The sequence below is a fragment of the Oryctolagus cuniculus genome, chromosome 13 (assembly GCF_051225735.1).
Source record: "Oryctolagus cuniculus isolate XC-2025 breed Fujian yellow rabbit chromosome 13, ASM5122573v1, whole genome shotgun sequence".
Lineage (NCBI taxonomy): Eukaryota > Metazoa > Chordata > Mammalia > Lagomorpha > Leporidae > Oryctolagus > Oryctolagus cuniculus.
Genome location: NC_142879.1, coordinates 46,910,072 through 46,923,666, shown reverse-complemented (window position 1 = coordinate 46,923,666; position 13,595 = coordinate 46,910,072). Strand labels below are relative to the sequence as shown.

The window sequence follows — 13,595 nt, the reverse complement described above, 5'->3', positions numbered from 1 at the left end:
GGGGGGGGGGTGAACATGTATTTTGCAATTCCCCCCTTTACCCTGGGAAACAGGCCCAATGAATTTCTTTTGCTACTCAACGCTGCTGTGGGCTTGTGACTTACTAAAGCCAATAGAGGGGGCAGAAGTAACGCTGCTGGTACCCAGGGTAGGCCTCCGCAGGCCTTTCTGACTTCCACTTCATCGCATCATGAGAAAGACAAGCCTAGGCTAGCCTGCAGGCCCCAGGAAATGCATGGGGTGGAACCAACCACCCTAGTGGAGCTGCCTACATCTGCCTGGAGCAGAACTGTCAGCCAGCCGATGGACACATGAGGGAACCCGGCCTCAATAAGCCAGGCCCACAGAGATGAGCCAAATCGCAACACATTTGTTGATTCCCAGTTACCCTATAAACTCATGCATTCTAAAATAAATAATTATTTATTTATTTATTTTAATTTATTTGACAGAGTTAGATAGTGAGAGAGAGAGAGACAAAGGTCTTCCTTTTGCTGTTGGTTCACCCTCCAATGGCCGCTGCAGCTGGCGCGCTGCGGCCAGAGCACCGCACTAATCCGTAGCCAGGAGCCAGGTGCTTCTCCTGGTCTCCCATGGGGTGCAGGGCCCAAGCACTTGGGCCATCCTCCACTGCACTCCCGGGCCACAGCAGAGAGCTGGCCTGGAAGAGGGGCAACCAGGACAGAATCCAGCGCCCCGACTGTGACTAGAACCCGGTGTGCCGGTACCTCTAGGTGAGCCGCGGCGCCAGTGTTACCTGGATTTTAGTACACCCTCCAGGCAGTTCGGATGCCTGCTGACGGAGAAAGTCACTTGCTTGTTTGCTCAGATTGCAGTAAACTGCAACACCATCTTCCAGAAACTTGCATGATTTCCTAACGATGTTCTGACCACTTTTTGGGGTTTTGTTGTTGACAACTTCAAATGGGAAGATCATCAAGTGTTCGTGAATTTTTGGCATATGAGTCCCACAGTTGTTTACATGGGACATCATTCAGCAGATGAGAAACCTGGATTTGCTTCCTTCCATACAGAACTTTCTTGTTTTTCATTGTTCTGTGATTTTCCAGGTACCTGCCCCCTGTGTTGAATGGCATTTATCTTTTTCATCATAGCAGGTGTCGAAACTAAGGTGGATAACACGTAACAACCTTTGCTATGGTTCCAATGTTTGTGTTTCCTCCAAAATTCATTTTGGAACTTGATCCCCAAAGCAGGAACATGAAGAGGTGGGGCCCTTGGGAGGTGGCTAGACCGTGAAGGCTCTGACGTCGTGGGTGGGATTATTAAAGGGGTTGGAGGAAACTCCCTAGAGCCTTCTGGAATTTTTTGTCCTTCCAGCAAGTGAGGAAGCAGTGTTCAGGGTGCCATCTTGGAAGCTGAGACTGAACCCTCCTAAGACGCTGAGCCCACTGATGCCTTGATCTTGACTTCTACCCAGAACTGTGAGAAGTAAATGTCTGTTGTTTATTCAGTGTGGGGTATTGTGTTGCAGCAGCATGAATAGACTAAAGCAACCAGCTTATATTCTCTTCCTTTCATGTTTTCCCATTTAACTCTTGAATCACAAATAAGATTTGTGATACTTTGGGCAAAAAAAAAAAATGATGAACAGAACATGTTTGAAGGGTTAGTTCCTTCACATTTGTATTTCTTAGTTATCTAACAGAAGGATCTTGGTTCCCTTTGTCTACTTCCTCAACTTAGCTCATCCCATTTTCCCCCTGTGTAGACAGCTTCCAGACTACTTTTTCTATGAATGAGTTTCCAACGAGAAGATTTTCATGACAGTGGATGCTGTCCAGGGCTCCTGAAGGCTACGTTAGATCAACTGGAAAGTGTTTCCTTTAATTGTTTTTTCTCAAAAGTAGAAGGAAGAATAGCCAGTCGCTGTTCATATTTCTAGTAATATCATCTGGACTTCTGAGCCTAGAAAGGAAGACTCCATGCTGGGATCTCTGTAGTACCCATGGAAAGCTTTATGATTTAATCTCTAGCTATTTGGTGATATGATATCATCAGATAATTATTGTTTCTACTTATTTTACCAAAACAAATTGTATCTAAAAGAGGAGGACTGTCTGGGAGCCAATATATCTAACAGAGTATTAGTGATGTGATAATGTATAAAATTAACAATGATCCGATGAATTATTTATCAAGTTATTTAGTTCTATGAAAAGCAAATATTTTGTCTTCTGCATAGGAAATTATTTCTAAGGTCACTGCGCAACTCAGAGGAAAAAAGCATTTTTAAAAAATCTTGGATGCATTACTATAATTATAGAAGCCTACATTTTCAACTATATTGATTATGGAGTTGAAAGTAATTTAATGAGCATAATTTCCAAATCGGTTGGTGAAAAGGAAACAGAAAATTGTGTTAATTGATGTTGAGAATAATTCTTCTAAACTTAGCCACAGGCTGAGACACTTTCTTCAGAGTATTTGTCACTCCAAAGTGCTTGAGTCATATGTCAGTTCACTGCCCTAAAACACATCAGTAATTATCTTATTATCTTTTGTGTGTACATCACCTGTCAATTTATTTTTCCCCATCTTTAGAATTGCTATGATTATTAGCCTGTCAATGTATTTTACTTTTCAACACACATACGTATTGTTTTATTATTTTTTCATATATTGTTTTATTGAATTGTAATTTGCATTGCTTTGTGCTACAATCTTTTGGTAGCTCTGACTGGGATACTGAGCCTTAGAATTACCTAATAGTCTTTGAGGTTTGATTCAAACTTTGTACCTAGCTCTCCCTGCTTCCCTGTCCCCCACCCCTCTTCACAGTACCTGATATTACACCTGCTGTAACTAATGCCTTTGGTAGGAATCCTGTATTGGTCAGCTCTAATTGCTGTGAAGGTTTAACTTATCAAATCAGTGACCCTGAGTGCTAATTACTCTTGGATAAGACTTCACCACAGTGAAGAAAGTAGGTGAGAAACCAAGAGTTAAAGAGAATTTCTGGGGGCTGGCGCAGGGGTATAGTGGGTAAAACTGCCACAGGCAGTGCCACTATCCCAAATGGGTGACGGTTCGAGTCCCAGCTTCTCCACTTCTGATCTAGTTCTCTGCTATGTTCTGGGAAAGCAGTAGAAGATGGCCCAAGTTCTTGGGCCCCTGCACCCTGCACTCTGGAGGAAGCTCCAGGCTCCTGGCTTCGGATTGGTGCAGCTCCAACTGTTATAACCATGTGGGGAGTGAACAAGCGGATAGAAACCTCTCTCTCTTTGCCTCTGCTTCTCTGTAACTCTGCCTTTCAAGTAAATAAATAAATAAATGTTTTTTAAAAAGAGGATTTCTGCGTAAATTAACAGGTAAGAATAGGAAAGAACGTTTTTGAAAAGAATGAAAAAGCTGCCTTACTTTACAGTTTCACCTGCAGCTAAAATTGCCTCCGAGGGGAACTGATTGATCCCAGCTTACCAATTAGATGCCATGTCCCAAAGCATGTGGGGTGCTGGCCACTCTTGCACAGCTCTTAGGAACCGGTGATTCAGTCTCTGCTCGAGTTTTTTGTTCAAGATCCAAAGACCTCGTTAGCAATAACCAAGTATGTCATTCAAGAATATCTTGATTTCCTGAAGCTATTGGTACAATAGATTGTCTCCATTACTCAGATAAGTTGTAATGGAAGTGATGTGTTTTTACAGGAGCAAGCCCAGGTGGTTACACAGGCACGTGCTCTTTATAGAGTATGTTAAATGTAACTCATAAACTAGTTACTTCATTTGCTGTATTTATGAGTCTGTTTCCCACGCTAGACTGTAAGCTTCTAGGAGACAGGGGCATTGCTCCTTGTGTTCTTTGTAGCCCTGTGTGGCTCCCGGCAGGTGCTCACAATGCAACTTCTGAAGAGAGAAATACAGGTTTGATGAACGGCGTTAGGGCTGCAAGGCATCTTGAGACGCTGCCACATCTTATTTGTATTTGTTTCCTATTGCTGTGCTGACAAATGATCACAAACTCTGTGGCTTAGAACAACACAGATTTATTGTCTTCTGGTTTGGAAGACCTGAAGTCTGAGCCGGGTCTCAGGAGGCCGTGGCCAGTGGTGCTCCTCATGGAGGCTCCAGGCCGTTACCTTTTCAGCCTCCTGTGGCTCCTTCTCCAGCTGCAGGGCCTGCCAAGGAGCATCTTCAAAGCTCCGAATCCCACTCCCCTGCCTCCCTCTTCCATTTTTAAGAACCCACCAGAATAATCTCTCCAACTCAGCACCAGCCAGTTAGCAGCTTCATTCCATCTGCCACCTTGATGCTCCTTTGTCGCATAACCTAACATAGTCCCAGGTTCCTGGGAGTAGGATGTAGACATTTTTGAAAGGCTCATCCGGCCTATTACATTGTCAAAGCAGCAATTTTTTTCAAGATTTTCAGCCTACATTGGCTAGCTGACTTTTTTTTTTCCCATTTAACTATGAACAACATAAGAGTGCCCAAGTGGCAAATAATTATTTTGAAAATGAGTGCCTAAATATATCAGTGACTCTGATCCACCTTTCTTCTAAGAAATTGTTTCCATATGCTTTATGGCTATATGAACCATAAGGACTGCTGGTAGGACTTGAAAATCTGGTGCAAATGAGAACATTCCCTCAGAAGCAAGTGTGAGCTTTGAAAGTAAACCACCATTGTCTTTCAATAATAGCCTATTCACAAAGGTTAATTTTGTTTAAATCTCAGCACATTTTGAATTCGAGAACAAACTTCAAGCAATTAGAATCTGTTGGATAAACTTTGGAAACAAAATCTGAGGGCATTGTTCAGAGGAAAAGCATGAAAATAAATTATCTTTTAAAATTAATATCCATTTTTAAAATAAAAAAGCCAATCAGAAACCTATTTAAGCAAATAAGAAGCAAATTGATAAACTTAAGAATCTACCAGAGCAACTGGGAACATTCACTTAATCTTATGAGCCAATGATTGCTAGATTGAAATCATTTCTGAGCAGAAAGAACTTTTGTTTTTCTTCTGTGAGAAATGGAAAGCGTGCTAATTAGGAATATGAAACATTAAGGCATAATTAAGCTGCTGAATCGCTCTAAATTTGTCCTGAATTTTCTTAGCTTAAGGGCTGTGGTGGTAATTTTATTTTCTACTTTGTATCCAAGAATCAGCTACCATCTGCCTCTGAGCAAGTTTACCTAAACTGGTACTTTCACTACACATCTAATTGTTTATTTATTTGACTAATGGCTTCTGTCCTCATTAGAGCTTCTTATATAAAAATTGTGTTTCTGAGTTTGGAAAGGAATGTATTGTCTTCTAAAAACTGTAAAACTACCTTTTGGTTCCTTTCTGACTACTATGTTTCCAGATTCAAATAGACAAACACCACAGAGAAATCCCAGTGAAATTCTCTATTCTGATATAAAGAAATGAAAATTAGCCCATGAGTTCTACAGGTATCTTGATAAAATAGTTCCTGTTCTCCACCTACTTTCCTCCAATATGAAAATGTGAAAGACTTTCTGTGGGAATCCCCACCACCCAACCCCAGAAATCAAAGGCGTCCTCGTAGCTGTGTTTCCCCACTGAAGATCTAGAGTCTTCTGCCTTGGGATTGCTTTTGTCATGTGGCTCCTTCCAGGTAAAACTCTGTTCATTGAATTGTTTCCTTCCCTTCTTAATATATTTAGATATTTGACTGTGCTTTTGCCTTGGTTGCCGATATTATTTCCAATTTTCTCCAAGAATTGGGCCATTTCGGCCTCTAGGCCTGGTTGATTAGAGACCCAATTTCCTATCTAAGTCCTGATGGCTTTCTTCCCCTCAGGGGCTTCCACTTCTACAGGATTCCTCCTTGCAGAAGGAGCTTCCCTTCGCAGGGTGAAGGCTTTACCTACCCCATCCTGAGCACCAAGGTTGCACAGGGACTCCTGCTCCCACTTGTGTCTTCTGCCCTGGCTCAGGTACAAGAGGACTCACTTTTTTTTTTTTTTTTTAATTTTTTGACAGGCAGAGTGGACAGTGAGAGAGAAAGGTCTTCCTTTGCCGTTGGTTCACCCTCCAATGGCCGCCGCGGCCAGCGCGCTGTGGCCAGCGCACCACGCTGATCCGATGGCAGGAGCCAGGTACTTATCCTGGTCTCCCATGGGGTGCAGGGCCCAAGGACTTGGGCCATCCTCCACTGCACTCCCTGGCCACAGTAGAGAGCTGGCCTGGAAGAGGGGCAACCGGGACAGAATCCGGTGCCCCAACTGGGACTAGAACCCGGTGTGCTGGCGCCGCTAGGCGGAGGATTAGCCTAATGAGCCGCGGCGCCGGCCGAGGACTCACATTTTGATGGAAGAGTCACAGAACCATGCATGAGGAAAGGCATCCGTGGGCATGATTTAGGGTCACTTCAAATCCTTTCTTTGGCCAGTAGATTTTCTGCCAGCATTAGTAATCCACTGACTAAATGTTTCCTGGAGCTTAGAAATGGGAGATAGCAGAGTAGGACCTATGCCGCATTCTAGCACTGTCATTAGCTGTCTTCTCATTGCCTCCAGTCCCTTGTGAAATCAAATGCTTCAGACACTTCTGGTTCATGCGGTATAGGTGTGTGGGCTGAATCTTCTGAGAAGCCAACGGTTTCTTATTTCATAAGCAATGGTTTGGTGTACCGATGCTGTTTCATACAGCAGAATAATATGAGAGTTAATTGTTTGTATTTTGCAGCTATTGGGACTGGTTCTTTTAAATGAAATGTCACTGTCGCTAATGCACTAATCCAGTCGACCCTCATTAGTTGGGTTAAACAAAATGTCATTTATCCAATTTGCTCCCATTTGTTGGGTTGTAAGAAAATGCAACAAAAAGAACACAAGCCATGGTGAAGCCAGTTGCTTCTGTTTTGTGAATGCAAGTGATTTGATTTCTAATTCTGATGCCCTTTTTGCATAATGTCTTTCATTATTTTACTTTATTAGCTAATATAAGTTCCAAATCCAGAAGTGACAGAATATGTCTTAAATTTATCCTTCTCATGACATTATTGAGGTAGAAGTGTCATGAACTACCACTTGATAAATGGCAACATACGTGTAAACCCATGAAGCCACACCCACGTCAAGGTAATCAACATTTTTATCTTTCTCATTTTCTTCACATTTTGTGTAATCTCTGCCTTTTACCCCCTCTCCCTCCAGGCAACCAGTAGTCTGTTTTCTGTCAGAGATTAGCTTCCACTTGCTAGAATTTTGTGTACTAGGCTCATGTACTGGGCACTTTTTTGGCAGGGGGCAGGGATCTGGCATCTCTCTGTGAACATAATTATTCTGAGATTCATTGGTGATGTTGTGTCCATTGACAGCCTGCTCCTTTTTGTTACATGGCTATATGGCAATTTGTTATCTATTCACTTCTTGATGAGCATTTGGATTGTTTCCAATTTTTGCCTATTACCAACAAAGCTGCCATGAAAAGTCAAGTCTTTTTATGAACATAGGCTTTCATTTCTCTTGGGTAAATACCTAAAATTGAAATGGCTGCATTGTTGAGTAGTAGTATGTTTACTATTTTAAGAACCTGCTAAACTGTTTTCCACAGTGACTTTTTTTTTTTTTTTTTTTTTTTTTTTTTTTTTTTGACAGGCAGAGTGGATAGTGAGAGAGAGAGACAGAGAGAAAGGTCTTCCTTTGCCGTTGGTTCACCCTCCAATGGCCGCCGCGGCCGGCGCGCTGCGGCCGGCGCACCGCGCTGATCCGATGGCAGGAGCCAGGAGCCAGGTGCTTTTTCCTGGTCTCCCATGGGGTGCAGGGCCCAAGCACCTGGGCCATCCTCCACTGCACTCCCTGGCCACAGCAGAGGGCTGGCCTGGAAGAGGGGCAACCGGGACAGAATCCGGCGCCCCGACCGGGACTAGAACCCGGTGTGCCGGCGCCGCTAGGCGGAGGATTAGCCTAGTGAGCCGCGGCGCCGGCCCTTCCACAGTGACTCTTATATTTTACATTCCCGACAACAGTATGTAAGAATAATAGCTCATCCACAACCTCAACAACATTTAATATATCAGGGTTTTTTAAAAAGATTTATTGTATTTATTTGAAAGGCAGAGTTACAGAGAGGCAGACTCTCTCTCTCTCTCTCTCTCTCTCTCTCTCTCTCTCTCTCTAACACACACACACACACACACACACGGGGGCGGGAGGAGAGAATATCTTCCACCTGCTGATTCACTCCACAAATGGCAACAACTACCAAGGCTGAGCCAGGCTGAAGCCAGGAGCCATGACCTTCTTCCAGGTCTCCCACGTGGTTATGGGGGCCCAAGTACTTAGGCCATCTTCCACTGCTTTCCCAGGCACATTAGCAGGGAGCTAGATAGGAAGCAGAGCAGCCAGGACTTGAACTGGTGCCCACTTGGGATACTGACATCGCAGGCAGCATCTTTACCCACTGTGCCACAGCGCCAGCCCTGACTTCCTTACAATTTTATCTCTACTTTATGATCTAATATGACCAAGATTTTGACAAATTAAACTAGTCATCTTTTGGTATATAGTTAGAGTTCTAAACTCATGTTGTGCTATTAGTGAAGATCGAGTACCGTAAGTGGAAAATAGGCTGTGACATAGGTGATGAATCCAACCTCAAATGCGTTCAGAGAATTCTTCAGAACTCTGTGGTTGTCACTCAGGAACCGGTTGGAAATAGAGGTCCCTAATCTGGTAGTGGAGTCAGGTTTTGGGATATAGATTAAGGAATCGTCAAGCCTCTCAAATTGAAGCTGTGACTTCAGATAAGATCACCTAGAGAGAAAATAGAAGAAAGAGGAAAAAAAAAAAAAAAAAAAAAACACCAACCACTGAGGAAGGAGACTGCAAAAATCAGAAGAAATGGTCTCAGATGGAGGGACGGGTAAGAGCCTGTTCTAGAACTCACCAGAAGAGAATGTCAAGGGGGAAGGGATGGATGACAGTGCTGAGACTCACAGGTTGATTAATAGGTGAGAACTGAGAAATAGTATTTGGAGTCTTTGTTGGTCATTTTTATCAGAGAAGGCATTGTGATAGGACAAGGAGTTAATGAAAGACAAAGGTGTGGAGAGAGCATGCTTCCAACAGTCTTTCAGAAGTGGTGGTGGTGAAGGGAAGAAGCTGGATAGAGTGCTGGTCTGAGAAGTTGTAGGATGAAAGGAGAGGTTTTTTTTAAATGAAGGAACTTGAAAAATGTTTATAGATTGAAAGGAGGAGACAAAGGAGACACGAATTAGGACATAAGAAACAGGAAATTTTGATGAAGTAAATCTTGGATATTTGACTTATAACTGTTTTTGGTGCTAGACCTATAAGAAATGTTTAATAGATGTGCTGACTGACGACTGAAATAATAGTTGGGATACAATATATCCTGGGTGGAAGAATGACTCTTGTATTGAAAAAGGTTCAAATTCCCTTCAAGGGTACCCAGCTCTCCAGCCACTGCCTACCTGTTTACCATTAATATTCCATGCCCCAAAGGTCAGCCCCTTCCTCAAACATACAACACCTCCACTGTCTCTGTGCCTGGCTCTCTGGCTTTACTTATGTCTGAAGTGCCCTTTTACTTACTCATTCTTCAGGAGTTAGCCCTCATGTCAGCCCCATCAAGAAGACTTCTTGTATTTAAGGCAGAATTCACCACTGCTTCCTGAGGGCCGTCGCAACCCTGTGTTCCTCTGCCTGGAGGAGCATTTAGCAAATTCACTGTCATCACACTGTGTGCCGCTCTGAATTCTCCTCACTGGGCCGGACACAACTCTTGTATCTGCCAGTACCCAACTCCTAGGGCAGTGTTTAGGACATAGTAGGCACTGAAAGAGTCTATGCTGAATGAATGAATGAAAGAACAATTGAGTATTGGTTTTCCAAGGCTAGATACATTTTTAAGAATCTCAGTAAAAATCAACCCATTGGTTAGTCTTAGAAAATATATTTTTGAAGACATTGGAATGTCAAATCCTAGAGCTGTAAGAATTATGGAAAGGAAATTAGAGCTACAAAGGATTTTTAATAGCTCTGCTCTACCGTAAGTGCATCAACAAAGCAAAGGAATAGCTCAACAACTCTCAGAAACAGAAATGTGTGACTTGGATAACACGAAGATGGAACAACTGGAATTTTTATCAATATATTTACAGACAAAATACCCTCCTGCTACTGTCGCCCGATACTAAGGCAACTGTCACTGAGATACAATATGTACTAGCTGCACTGGTGTGTGCAGAATTAATCACATTGAAATTGAAGGCATCTCCTGAAAGCTTTTCCAATAATGATATTTTGCTATGTCATTTTCAATTGGCTTGCTATCCAACAGCCATTTCCAGTCTCCTTTTCTTGCTAAATGCAAACTGGTTTTGCTCAGATGTTGGCCATATTATGCTTCAAGGTAATGGCCTTTCCATGGCCCAAGAAAATGTGTCCTGATTAATGCTAAGTCAGCTGTGTAAATCCAGTGTTCTTTCTGGGGTTTGTTTATGAAACTAATGAGATATTAAGGGGCCAGTGCTGAGGCTCACTAGGCTAATCCTCTGCCTGCGGTGCCGGCACACCTGGTTCTAGTCCTGGTCGGGGCGCCGGATTCTGTCCCGGTTGCCCCTCTTCCAGGCCAGCTCTCTGCTGTGGCCTGGGAAGGCAGTGGAGGATGGCCCAAGTGCTTGGGCCTGCACCCCATGGGAGACCAGGAGGAGCACCTGGCTCCTAGCTTCGGATCAGCGCGGTGCGCCGGCCACAGTGCGCCGGCTGCGGCAGCCATTGGAGGGTGAACCAATGGCAAAGGAAGACCTTTCTCTCTGTCTCTCTCTCTCACTGTCCACTCTGCCTGTCAAAAAAAAAAAAAAAAAAAAGATATAAAGGAAGTATTTTCTTTTCATTCTTTTTTTTAAAAAAATTGTTTATTTGTATTTACTTACTTGAAAGAGAGAGACCATCAGAGATAGATATTCTATCCATTGATTTACTCACAAAATGCCTCCAAGGGCCAAGGCTGAGCCAGTCCAAAGCCAGAAGTCCAAAACACAATGTGGGTCTTCCATATGGGTGATAGGGACCCAAAGACTTGGGCTGCTAATACCTGCTGCCTCCCAGCACGCACATTAGTAAGAAGCTGGAATCAGAAGAGAAACGGGAGCTGAAAACCAGGCATTGTGACGTGGGAGGTGGGCATCCCAGGTGGTGTCCTACCGCTGCACCAAACCCCCACCCCTTCTCCTTCTTAGTAAGGAGTCAGAATGGGGCTTACTTACCTCCACTGTCTGTATGTTTGCGAAGATGTGCTATCTGGAGCTGTGGTGGCCATCTGTGACCAGGAGGTAACAAGCCTGAGGATAAAAGCCAGTGCAGTGAGAGTGGTAGAAGAGAAAGGTGGAAAGAACTGGGTTCCAGTGTAGGTAACTGAATTAACCAACCTTGTCAGGGCCCCACTGCTGGACCTTTTAACTTTCTGTGAAGATTTATTTATTTGTTTAAAAAGCAGAGTGGGTCCGGCTTACTTGGTTAATCTTCCGCCTGCGGCGCCGGCATCCCGTGTGGGCACCGGGTTCTAGTCCTGGTTGCTCCTCTTCCAGTCCAGCTCTCTGCTGTGGCCTGGGAGGGCAGTGGAGGATGGCCCAAGTGCTTGTGCCCCTGTACCCGCATGGGAGACCAGGAAAAAGCACCTGGCTCCTTGGTTCAGATTGGCACAGTGCCGGAAATAGCAGCCATCTGGGGAGTGAACCGACAGAAGGAAGACCTTTCTCTCTCACTGTCAATAACTCTACCTGTCAAATAAAAATAAAATGCAAGCAGAATGACAGAAAGGGAGAGATAGAAAGAGTGAGATCTTCCATCTGCTAGTTCACTCCCCAAATGGCCGCAACAGCCAGGGATGGGCCAGGCCAAAGCCAGGAGTCAAGAACTCCATCTGGCTCTCCCATGTGGGTAGCAGAGTCTCAAGCACTTAGGCCAGCACCCACTCATTGCCTTTCCAAGGTGCATTAGCAGGAAGCTGTATGGGAAGCAGAGTAGCCAGTTCTCAAATAGGCACTCATAGAAGTATTGTAAATGGCGGCTTAACCTGCTGATCCACGACACTGGCCCTTAGATCATTTTTTTTAAAATGCGATAATAGAGGCTGGTGCTATGATATAGTGGGCTAAACCTCCGCCTGTGGCACCAGTATCCTTTGTGGGTGCTGGTTTGTGTCCTGGCTGCTCCTCTTCTGATCCAGCTCTTTGCTATGGCCCGGGAAAGCTGTAAAAGATGGCTCAGGTGCTTGGGCCCCTGCACCCACATGGGAGACCCAGAAGAAGCTCCTGGCCCCTGGCTTCGGATCAGCCCAGCCCTGGATGTTGCAGCCATGTGGGGAGTGAACCAGCGGAAGGAAGACCTTTCCTTCTGTCTCTCCCTCTTTCTGTATGTAACTCTACCTCTCAAATAAATAAATAAAATCTTAAAAAAAATAAAAAATGAGATAATACATTTCCTGTTATTGGTGCAGTCTGTTGAATTTTCTCCTGCAAAGCCTTCAGCTGAATGCTTCCTAAGAGATGCTATTGGTCACAAAATTTAAGGATGGCTTTTCCAGCATTATTGGCTTCTTACCCATCACACTTTACTGTGACTTCTCAGGTCACTCTTAAAAGAAGTTGTAAATTCTGTTACTGATTTTTAAAAATGAAAATGCCCAGACTAAGAGGCAATCATATCTGTGCAATTTCCTTACTCAGTGTAAGTTTATTTTAAAGAGATCAGTACTCTCAAGTCTTTGACCTGGTTAATATCACCTCTCCAAAATGGGCAGACTATTAAAGCTCTCAGCTACCAGACTTAACCTACTACCATGATGGATGACAGAGGATTTCTTGAGCACTCTGGCTTTATGGGGCACACAAGCTGAAAAAACTTCCAATTCAACGTTCATTTTGAAATTCTGAAATATATTGCAGGAAGAATGCAGAAAGTGTTATTTGCATGTCTTTAACATCAATCTTAGCAAAGCATGTGAGTATGCATGGGTTTTCAGTACTTTAGTAATCCAAACTTATTTATGTCCAAAAGAAGAAAGATGGTGAGAACATTTATTTTTATTTTAGTGCTTTAGCAAATATTTATTGAAATCTTATAATAGACCAGGCAATCCAAGTCAGTATAGCGTTATGGTAATGAATGAGGGCTTCAGTCTCAGACACATGTGGGCTGTGACCTTGAAATGTGCACTTGCTTGGGAGGAAAACTGAGGAAGTCTGTGATCCTTATCTGATTCCAGAACTTGCAAGGTGGTGGCAGCAGGGCCTTGGGTTTCTGGGTGGAGGGACTTCTGGCGGTGGAAAGCACCCTGCCCACACCTGCTCTCCAGGTGAGTGACTTGCCTGAGTGCAGGAGCTGAGCTAGGCCACGGAGGGTGAGTCTCCCCCTTCTACCCTCCTTTTGTTGGGACAGTGCTCCGAGTTCAGCTGGGCCTGAAATTGACCTGCAGGATCTCTTGCTGAATGAGTCTTTCCAACTCAGGCCTAAAGCTGACATTTTCATCTCCATAACTCTGATGCCTGAGTCACTCTTTCAGTTCCATCTGAACTCCTAGAAGGAAAGCGCTGGTGTTACTAGAGGCGCTGAGACCCTAGATTATAAGACG

At 43.9% G+C, this 13,595-nt stretch overlaps 1 long non-coding RNA gene across 3 annotated transcripts in view; it reads left to right on the top strand.

The window, feature by feature from the left end:
* The window catches only part of LOC127483555 (uncharacterized), a 194,712-nt gene that overhangs the window by 134,231 nt on the left and 46,886 nt on the right, over nucleotides 1-13,595 (top strand). The window contains exon 4 of one of the 3 annotated variants that reach the window (XR_016218940.1): nucleotides 13,230-13,322. The exons of 1 other annotated variant lie outside the window; for it this stretch is intronic. This is a non-coding gene — a long non-coding RNA (uncharacterized LOC127483555). Of the gene's footprint in view, nucleotides 1-1,341; nucleotides 1,496-13,229; nucleotides 13,323-13,595 lie in introns of those variants that run through there. One more of the 3 variants, XR_016218938.1, reaches the window with a different exon arrangement.